Raw genomic sequence first — 10,804 nt, 5'->3', positions numbered from 1 at the left:
TGGGCCTAGGCCTACCTCCACGAACTTCTCCGTTCACTTCGGTTTTTCTAGATCTTACACATACGGTAGGACTCCTTGAGCGGATGATCAGCTCGTCGCAAGGCCTCTACCTGTACACAAACACAGAAAATCACACACACACAAACTAAACATCCATGCCCTGAGTGGGATTCGAACCCACGATCCCGGCTTCCGAGTGAGCGAAGACAGTGCATGCCTTAGACCGTTCGGCTACAGTGACTGGCATATATACAAATATATAGGTGCAGTTTACTGTACTAGGTTGTCCAGTGATTGGAATTAGATCATTGTAACGGAACCAACAGAGTAGCTGTCTCTCATCTCCACAGCTGAGGACGGAAATAGATCCAGTTTCCGAAATGTCGTGGTTTTTAGATTATGGGACGATGGACAGAGTCCAAAAGCCAAGTAATCCCAAGGGGAGGCAAATTGCTTGAAATTTATGGACTCTGACGAAGAAATATTTTTGACGAAAACATTATAAATTGTAATTACAGAAACCTTACCGCCGTCTGTGAGCCGATTTTCTAGAAAACGTGGGAGCCTCGACGTCTCACATGCCTATGTGCCTCCATGGCCTCTTACAGCGATAGCTTTATCTATAAAAATAGGAACTGTGTCAAGAGAGCGCGCGATTACCTGGTAAATGTTCTATATACGTGTGAATGGGTTGTTATTCACGCTGTCGGTATCTCAGGCTATATAGCGTCGAAAGCATGACACTGGAAGATGCATGATGAACTAGAATGTATTTGGAAGGGACGGGTCATGACCTAGTTGAGGTATTAGCCCGGTAGTTGGTCTGAAGGAGCTGAGGAAAACAACAATGAATGTCAGTCATGTAGCCTGTATCTCGGGGGAGACTCGAACCGAACACCTCCCAAAATTACACGTCTAGAGCGCCTAGATTAAATTGCTCAGTGGTAAATGGGCAAGGGATGTTAATATCATCGTCAGAACCCTTTAGAATCTATCTGAATTCAGAAGATTCTTTTAAGTACCGTCATTATCATAACAACGGTTGCGCAGTGTACAGTCCTGGACTGTGATGAGAGGAGAGCTGGTTGTAAGGCCCAGAAATTATTTTTGTCTTCTAATGGAGATGAGTCAAGCTCCTGTTCAGGAGTCTCCACAGCGGGGGACCTCTGCAAGGATCCTGTCGCCATGTCTTACAGTGGTGCACTACGCGAGTTGCAGAAATGTAACTGTAAGCCGTATCCGTTTCGTCAATCTCTTCCGCCAAGATAAGACAAAAAATGTAAATCTATCTCTGTAACAAGCTGAGGAGACCCATAGGATTGTGAGACGTCGAGGCTCCCATGTTTTCAAGACAATCAGCTAGCATATGGCTGTGATGTGAGGTAGCACTTACTAAATTCATGGAGCTGAGTCCTTCTCGATAAGCCGCCAGTCACTCAGCTAGTCATTTTATGGAAACATAGGGTTCATTACCCTGTTAACAAGAGCCCTCCACTGGCCACTATCCTGGGATAGATCAACCCAGTCCATATTACCCTATCCCATCTCTCTAGAATCCGTTTTAGTATTATCTTCCCACCTACGTCTATGTCTCCCCAGTGGTCTCTTTCCTTCTGGCTTTCCTACCAATACCCACATACATTCCTCTTCTCCCCCATTCGCCTATCTCATCTTTCTTGACTTGATTATTATAGTTATACTTGGAGAAGAGTACAAGTTATGAGGCTCAAGCAGTTTTCTCCAACCTCCCATCACTCACTTCCAGCAAGTGCCGAGGTAAAAAAATGTGGATTTATACATCCACTCCCCCATGCGTTTTCATAGCGTAGTGCTTAATTAGCAAGCATTACCCGAATTCATACACTTGCAACTTTTATTCTCGAGTTACCTGATTCGAATCCCGGCCGGGACATTGGCTGTCCTGACTAGAATTCTTCGTGGTTTTATGGAGTCCCTCCGGGAAAATGTACCCCAAATTACGCCATTGTCGCTTTCTTCCACATCCTTCCCTGTTCATTATCCACTGATTATTCTTCTATACGAAGCTGCGGGAATATACAGGGTGATCTAAATTAGATTCTAAATGGTTCTAACGATGGTGGATGACACATAGAATTACAGTCACGACAATAATTTAGAATCACTCTGGAGTCTAAGCTATTTACAACATCGTTGAGTAAGCCATATACAATACCTTCACCCAACGGGTTTGACGAAATGTCCATAAAGCTCTCTTTCTATCGTATTCTTGGTCTTTCACCGACTGCAGATTTTTAATTAGGTAACAGGTAAAGCTATCCCTGTAGCAAGCCGTGAAGGACCATAGGGTTGTGAGACGTCGAGGCTCCCACATTTTCCCTAGATAGTTGGCTCACAGATTGGCGGAGTTTAACAGCCTTACGCATCGGCCGCCCTTTATTCCCAGGAAGATTCCTAATTCTCACTTCTGTTGGTGCTGGTGCGGCTGGAAAGATTAGAACAATTGAAAAAATCCACCTCATCGGAACTCGATCCCGCGACCTTCCGGCTTGTAGCATAGTGCCTCAACCAACTACGCTACCGCATATCCCTTGTGATCGAGGTAATATCCCTGTAATTTCCTGGAGAGCATGAGAAGTGCACAGTAAACGTCAGCAAGGATAATTGATTTCTCTACCAAGATTCGAACCGAACACCTCCAGAATACAAGTCTAGAGCGTCACTGCTACCCCAACCTGCTCGGTGACTCAGTGGCACATTCGAGTATTTTCTGAATGTTTTAAGTACTTCCCGCTCTGCTTATGTCTACGTTGCTGTAACTGTTGGCGTGCACCAGTTCCCAGCCCACTGTCGGACTGAAGTGCCCTCCAGGACGATTGTACTCTCGTCCGACTGCCTTGCAACGGGCGCATTGAAGCGCAAAACTCAATCTGTGTCAAATTATTTTCGTGAGTTGAAATGTTGTAAGCCGGTATTTGTTAACTGTGCTAGGCCCGACCGCTCAGAGAACAGCCATTGGCGACCAACGTATGTACTGCATACGTAATTAGCTGTATCCACTCCACGATGACAGCCTCCTTCTTCCGTCATTACACTTTTCCCCATCACCGCACTTTGAAGACTTACAGGGTTCGTGGAGTAAGGACCAAGTACTATTCCACCCGCTGCAGTTTTTTCTGTCGCAGTCTCAACAGGGCGACCTGGTCTGTCATCATTTGCGGCTTTCGAACGTCCTTCAGAGCATTTTTGGACCCAGTCGTGTACCGCTTTAAGAGATAAACACTTCTCACAATACCAATTTTTTTTTGTTTGTGATTATCCTTCACATAAAATCCTTTTGCCCGTAAAGAAGGTAAATATCGCGCTGCTTTTCGATAGTACATTCTCACGTACGGTCGCCATTTTCATTACTGAAACCAGCATATGAACGTGCGCATGCGCGTCTACAACCTAAGCTGCCATGAAATTGGACTGTGCTGCTATCTAGTGATACACATAGACAACTATTACATTAATTACAGATGTTTTACTGACGGTCCCTTGAACTCCAGCGGTAGAAGAACGTCCATTTTCAACTTCATACATCATCAGCATATATTTGGAGAACAGAGGCCCTGATAAACAAGAGAAAATAACCTAGTGGACCACACAGCTCATCTGAATGGAACAGAGAGCGGAGAAATCCTCGTACAATGTGAAGTTCTCACAGCGATGGGTATGAGGACTTCTTTCTTCTGGGATATAGCGCCTTGCCGTCCGATGAAAACCGATTGCTCTGCTTTCACACTGGTGTCCTGCGTGGCTTGCTTTTGACCCTGAAAATGGAGACGAAATATTCCTCCGAAATATCGGTTGATTTTCAAACGCGTTACACGGCGTTATATTCCAGAAGATAGAACTCTTCAGAGAAATCCTTGGTCATGTCGTGGCTGTCATTCCTGCCGTCAGTCACTTAAAAGACTAAACTGTTACTACTATCATGTCTCAGTCCTTGAAGCAGACTGCTTCTTGAGAAAGCACTAGTCGCTCAGATGCTAAAGAAATGTCATGCCTTTTATGCAGCCCGAAAGTTTATTATCGTGTTTAGAAGGGCCTCCTACTTAATCCTCTTCTGGACAAAATAAATCCAATAACACACTCCGATCCTATATTAATTTTAATATTTTCCTCTCATCTACAGTTAGGTCGTCTTCCAAGTTGCTTTTTACTTTAAAATATTCTGACCAAAATTTTGTATACATTTCTCCTGCTGCGGTTGTCGTTTATTTGCATCTTATCTGACGAAGTTGTCGTTAGCTCTGATGGTAAGATCGTTAGTGAATGATGACTTCGAAAACGTGTGCGTAAGGGTGGGTGTGATATAATTTAAGATATTGTCCCATAATTTGTATGGAGGGACTAAGAAAGAACACGAACATCTCAGAATAGTCAGTCTGAGTCGAGATTTGAAACCGGGACCTCCAAAATACGAAGCACAAGAGCTATGTTGTTACTGTTTATTATTATTATTATTATTATTATTATTATTATTATTATTATTATTATTATTATTAGGCGCAAGTATGTTGGTACGTTATGCCTCAAGTGGGCATGCTTACGGAAGAAAAATTCTGCGTGTTCAACGAAATCCCCGGTTGGTGATTTTGGTTCCCATTTTATGTAGCAAATTGAATCTAGTGATTTTATAATTATGACGTAACGCTTTACGTCATTATTTTATGATGGCGGAAACTCAAGTGTGTACGAGGCACAGGAAACTTCAAGTTGGAAAGACAAACTTTACTTCAGCCTAGTTCAAGGCGACGATTGGCTCATCTGAGGTTAGGTCCGAGGTTGAAACATGAAGGAAGTGGGAAGACTGAGACGTCAGGAGTTTCGTGAAGTTTCCTTCATACCACTTCTCAAGCCGCCTAGCCTGAATCTTACACATTTGTCACAGGGGGCTCATTCCTCGGTTGTAAGGTGCCATTGGCGTGAAGCTAACCACTCACCTCAGTCTAGTACCCCATTGGTCTTCATGGCGTCATTAATTAAGCAAGCGACAGCTTCGCTTTTACTTTATTTCCATCATAAAAACCATTCATGAGACATGAGATATAAGACATTAGTCTCTTAAGACATGAGTCATGAGACAGGCGAGACATGGCACTTGAGTCTGTAGGGACGTGATGCACGAGTCTGTTGAAACATGAAACATGAGATTCTTGATACATAAGACATGAGTCTGTTGAAACAGGAAATATGAATCTCTTGAAACATGAGACCATGAGTCTCTTGATATATGAGACATGAGTCTGTTGAAACAGGAAATATGAATCTCTTGAAACATGAGACCATGAGTCTCTTGATATATGAGACATGAGTCTGTTGAAACAAAAATATGAATCTGTTGAAACATGAGACATGAGTCTGTTGAAACATGAGACATGAGTATTTGAAACAGGAGATATGAGTCTGTTGAGAAAGGAAAAGTGAGACTGTTGGGACATGAGGCGCGAATCTGTTAAGACACGAGTCTCCTGAATCAGGAGATATGAGTATGTTGAGACATGAGACCTGAGTCTGTTGAGACAGGATATATGTATAGACGCTAAAGCTATCCCTGTAACATGCCACGAAGACCCATAGGGTTGTGAGACGTCGAGGCTCCCACATTTTCTCTAGACAGTCGGCTCAGAGATGGCGGTCAGGTTGTCACGACGGCCACCCTTTACCCCTAGGGAGATGACAGGAGATGTGAGAGTTGAGAAAGGTGAAGTGAGACTCTCGAGACATGAGAACGAGTCTGTTGAGACAGGAAACATGATATTGTTGAGACAGGAAACATGAGATTGTTGAGACATGTCTGAAATTCTGGCGCCATAACAGCCTCCACAGAGTCGATTACTGTGTCTTCCATTTTGCAATAAAGGCTGCATGATGCGTGTAAAATTATCGCTTTCGCATTTACAAACATTCGCATGAAATTTAATTAATCACCCTGTTCAAACTGATACTGTATATTACTCGTATCATAAAACGCTATCAGTCACAATCACGTTCAGTTGGCAATACTGCGCGTGGCCTCCATCAACTCGACAATTGCCAGTACTTAATGATGATCTGGTATTTTACTATCGCATTAATGGGGGACCCCCTTCGTCAACGTAGACAAAGACTATCTGTACTTGCCCATCGCTGATATTGCTTCACCTCTTTTTATTACAATTTCCAACCATTTGTTCCATACCAAAAACGATATCATATATTTTATCTCGCAAAACATTCTTCTTTTTTGCACAAGAAAGCTTGATTGCTTTTCCGGTAGATGGCTCGTAAAGCAACAGTCGTAACAGTAGTCATGACTGTCTATTGTTGTGCCGATGCGAGAAACTACCACCAGAGGGGAGTAGTGTTACACCTATATCGTGAGCACTAATTGTACCCTTAATACCAAACATTCCAGGGGGTTGACCAATAAAATTGGGAGTGGGGCTGGAGGGAGGTGTTCTAATGAAGCTCCCTGTTGTCACTAGACTCTCATCTGTCACGTTGATAGAGTTTAGGGGTTGAAATATGTGGGGGGTTGGAGGTGGTTTGCAGGTAATAGCTCCACACCAAACCGGACTGGTAGTTAATATTTGACATGTTCGCCCGTTAAAGTTAACGGTTAGACGTATTGTCGTGTTTATTAGCGACGATTAAAGAGTTACGCGAGGAAGAGAGACGCTACTGTGCAATTTTAAACAGTGATTAAATCGGAAGCTCTGGCTTCGATGTCCGCGTCGCTTTTACTACGCTTTGATAATGTGTTGGAAAAATTGCTTCATGAAGCGCGAAGTGCATAGCGCAAGTGACTGATGCATGACGAGCCGGACTTCAATACCAGGCAGTGTAATTTAATATCTGTTTGAGTGTTCGTTTGTAGTGTAATTCGGGCGGCATCCATAAGCTTAGAAACCGACATTAAAACCGCGGCAAGGTTCAGATATTTGAGGACGGCGCCAAGTCGAAAACACATTCATGAATGAATTAAGAGCAAATTAAATTCCGGGGAATGCTTGCTGCATTTCAGTTCATGAACTTCTTACCTTCCTGTCTGCCGTCTGAAAATGTAAAGATTAAAATATGCAAAAAAATAAAAACTGTAATTTTACCTCTAGTTTGGTATGGGTGCGAAGCTTGTTCTCTTACACTGAAGGCATAACAAAGACTGAGAGAATCCGAGCAACGGTACTAAGGAGAATGTTTGGACATAAGTGGGATGAATTAATGGGAGGCTGAAGACAACTGTATAACAGGTAAAAAGCGTAAAATAAGGTAAAGTTGTCCCCGTGTTTAGTTAAGCACTATGCCATGAAGGCATATGGGTGCGTGGAGGTATAGCTCCACCTTTCTTGTCCTCAGCACTAGACGGAAGTGAGTGGTCAGCTTGACGTCCCTGCCGCTTTACCCCCTGGGAAAGAGCTTCAAATATCTATTTAATAGGAGGCTTGGTGGGCCCCAGTGTCGGTCTTGACGCTGTGGAGAGGAGAAAATCTTGCACTGTCTGGAATCGAACCCGGGTCGTCAAGCCCGGTAGCCCATCAGTATACCGACTGATCTATCCCGACTCCATTACGTAATACAGAGCTTCAATATTGTATGTCTTCTCACATTTTATTATAACGATGAAATCAAGGATAGAATGGGTGAAGCATGTAGCACGTATGGAAGAGATGTGCGAATAAAGTACAAAGTGAAGATCTAAATGAAAGAGACAACTAGGAAGGTCTAAGTATAGATGGGAGGATAATATTAAGATGGAGTCTAATGAAATAGAATGGGAAGGTGAGGACTGGAGAGCTCTTATGAACACAGTAATGAACCTTTGGGTTCCATAAAGTTCTGGTAATTTCTTGAGTGCTTGAACGACTTTTCGCCTCTGAAGAGGGGATCAGCTGCACTGAATTAATTAGGAATCGCAACTAATTGGAAAATGTCTTCGCTGACGAAAACCGGAATTATTCTTCCTGAGAACAGAGATTAATCTGTAAGGTAAAAAGTAAGAAGGTAAAGTTATCCCTGTAACAGGTCGCGGAGACCCATAGGATTCTGAGACGTCGAGGCTCCCACATTTTCTCTAGACAATCGGCTCACAGATGGCGGTGAGGTGACAGTGACTATAAAGAATACTACATTCTGAGATTTGTCACCGAATAGTCTGGTAGAAGTTTACCGTCGTTTCGGAAAAACGAGCTGCCAGTGGCAAGAAACAGGCTTTTTTTAAGGCCGCGCCATAGTTCAAGCGATTAGTCGCTGGCTTCCCACCGCGGCGGCCCGGGTTCGATCCCGGGTCTGGTCAAGTGGGATTTGTGGTGGACAAAGTGGCGCTTGGGCGTGTTTTCTCCGAGTACTTCGGTTTTCCCCTGCCAATCTTCATTCCACCAAAATTTCCATCATCATAGTCACCAGGGGCAGGATACAATAGGCCAATCGGTGGCCGCCGTGCCGAGTGGACCCAGTTGGACTCCACCCCCACTAAGCGAATTAAAAAAAAATTAAGGACAAGCCAGTAACCAGAAACAGGCATTTACTTAGCTTACTTTTAACCCCGTAAATGAAGGCACTGCGTTCCTTCGAAACGCCTTTGAAATTTTACCGAACTGTACGACAACACATCTCATAAAACCACGCGAAAGAAATACTGTCAATAAATATACCAGTAGACAAGATAATGGAACTTATTGCCACATTTTAAAATATGGTTATGTTAAAATATTGTCACGTGACCGAGGTTCCGTTACCAATAATAAAGGGTTCTGGATTGGATGGCTGGATTTACGCAGTTCGGGATTATTCGCGATTTCTCGTGAGTTCTCTGTTATTCCAGACAAATTCCTGGATAGGCCTGGCCGTTCTCGGCAGAAGAGACAGTGAACCTGGGCGAGTCCACTGATTGAAATAAATGACGTTGGGTGTGTGTGGGTCAGAGACGCGTTTAAGGGGGAGGCCTGTGGCCTCCACAAAACAGAAGTTTAACCCACATATCAGTATTTTGTTAATCCAATTGCTTCTCAAAAATCACGGAAAGTTAGTATGTACGTATTTCTAGTTATTGCAAGGAATAAGAATATAAACAAAATAAAAAATGATTGTCCTGAATTTTCTGTTACGGATAGGAGCTTCTACATTTCCATTTGTCCCGGGACACTCAAAATTACAAATCCGAAAATATAACAGGGCTTTAGTTACAGTCCCTCGCCCTTCGTCCCATGATTCAACTTGTAAACTACTTCTCCTGTGTTTCTTGAGACACTTATGCTCGTGCGCACACTGAGAACACGTCCGAAACTGTACACGGCATCACTGATCACGCCACGACAACTTCTTGCGTATTCTATAGAACTCTGTGTTCACTTACTGTCCTTTTTTGGGGGGGGGTACTTAACTAGGCTTTGTGTATCGAGACCACAAAGCACCGCATAGTATGATGATAGATGAATGAGGTGGATTGAAAAGGATTTGTAAGAAGGGGGGGGGGGTACTTAACGAGGCTTTGTGTATCGAGACCACAAAGCACCGCATAGTATGATGATAGATGAATGAGGTGGATTGAAAAGGATTTGTAAGAAAGCGGTCATGGATTAATCGAGGTACAATCCATGAATTTGCCTAGCGAGACTGAGAAACACCACGGAAATCCGCGACAGTGTCGTGGATGAGATGCGAACTGAGGACCTCCCGGATAGAAGACGAATTCTAAACCGATCTCTTTGATTGTTTACTTACGGTCTTTATCATTGGACTCTCTATAATCTTAGCTGCAGACAGCGTCATTAAATAACTTACTCGCTCATGAACCTGAGCCCTTCTTGAGAAGCCGCCAGCTGTGCAGCCACTCAAGAACTTCCCAGCATTTTATGAAATCCGAAGTTTCGTTACCGTGTTCACAAGAGCCCGCCACTTGTCCCTATCCTGAGCCAGAACAATCCAATCTATCCTCTCCCATCCTACCTCTCTAAGATCCATTTTAATATTGTCCACCCACTTCTTGGTATTCACAGTCGTCTCTTTCCTTCTGGCTCGCCCACCAATATCCTATTTGCATTCCTCTTCTCCTCCATTCGTGCTACATGCCCTGCCCACCTCATCCTCCTTCACTTGATCATTTTAATTATACTTGGAGAAGAGTACAATTTATGAAGCTCCTCATTATGCAGTTTTGTCCAACTTCCTGTCACTTCATCTCTCTTCAGTCCAAATATTCTCCTCAACACCCTGTTCTCAAACACTAAACCGTAAATAAAATTATATAACTAAAATAATCGTGAACATTGTCAGAGTTGATGGAGGTGACCCATTGTTTAAGACAGGCTCTCTTGAAGCTGTTCATAGCCTGCTCATGCACCGAAGTCTGTACGTATACAGTGCAGCGCTCTATGTAAATGTGGCTGCTATTACCACAGTAATGAACGTCATTATTTTAAATGAGTCCTCTGATGAGTGCATTGTCACCCATCACTCACGGGGTGATTTGCATGCAGCCCCAATCAGCGGGAGTGCCCCCCCCCCAAGTTAAGTGCGGGGTTGCACACAGTGGACACTGCGTGATGCTGTTATTCATACCGGCCAACATAAACCGTCCTCGTAAAACACAATGGCTAATTTGCGTATCTGTTGGCCAGGCTCCGTGATCTCAAGAAATGGAAAACAAAAAAGGGCAGAGAAATCGTTACAGTAACATATTACTTCCATCTTCAGGGTTGAAGGGCAACCCAAGCAAAACAATTTAGCTTTCTTCCTGTTTCTGTTGGTATCTTACTTGGTTTAAGCTTCCACCCTGAAGATGGATGCAGTATGTTCC

This window comes from Cryptotermes secundus, unplaced genomic scaffold (genome assembly GCF_002891405.2).
Source record: "Cryptotermes secundus unplaced genomic scaffold, Csec_1.0 scaffold300, whole genome shotgun sequence".
In the NCBI taxonomy this organism is placed as follows: domain Eukaryota; kingdom Metazoa; phylum Arthropoda; class Insecta; order Blattodea; family Kalotermitidae; genus Cryptotermes; species Cryptotermes secundus.
The sequence above is the reverse complement of the archived record's forward strand: the minus strand, read 5'-3'. Positions refer to the sequence as shown.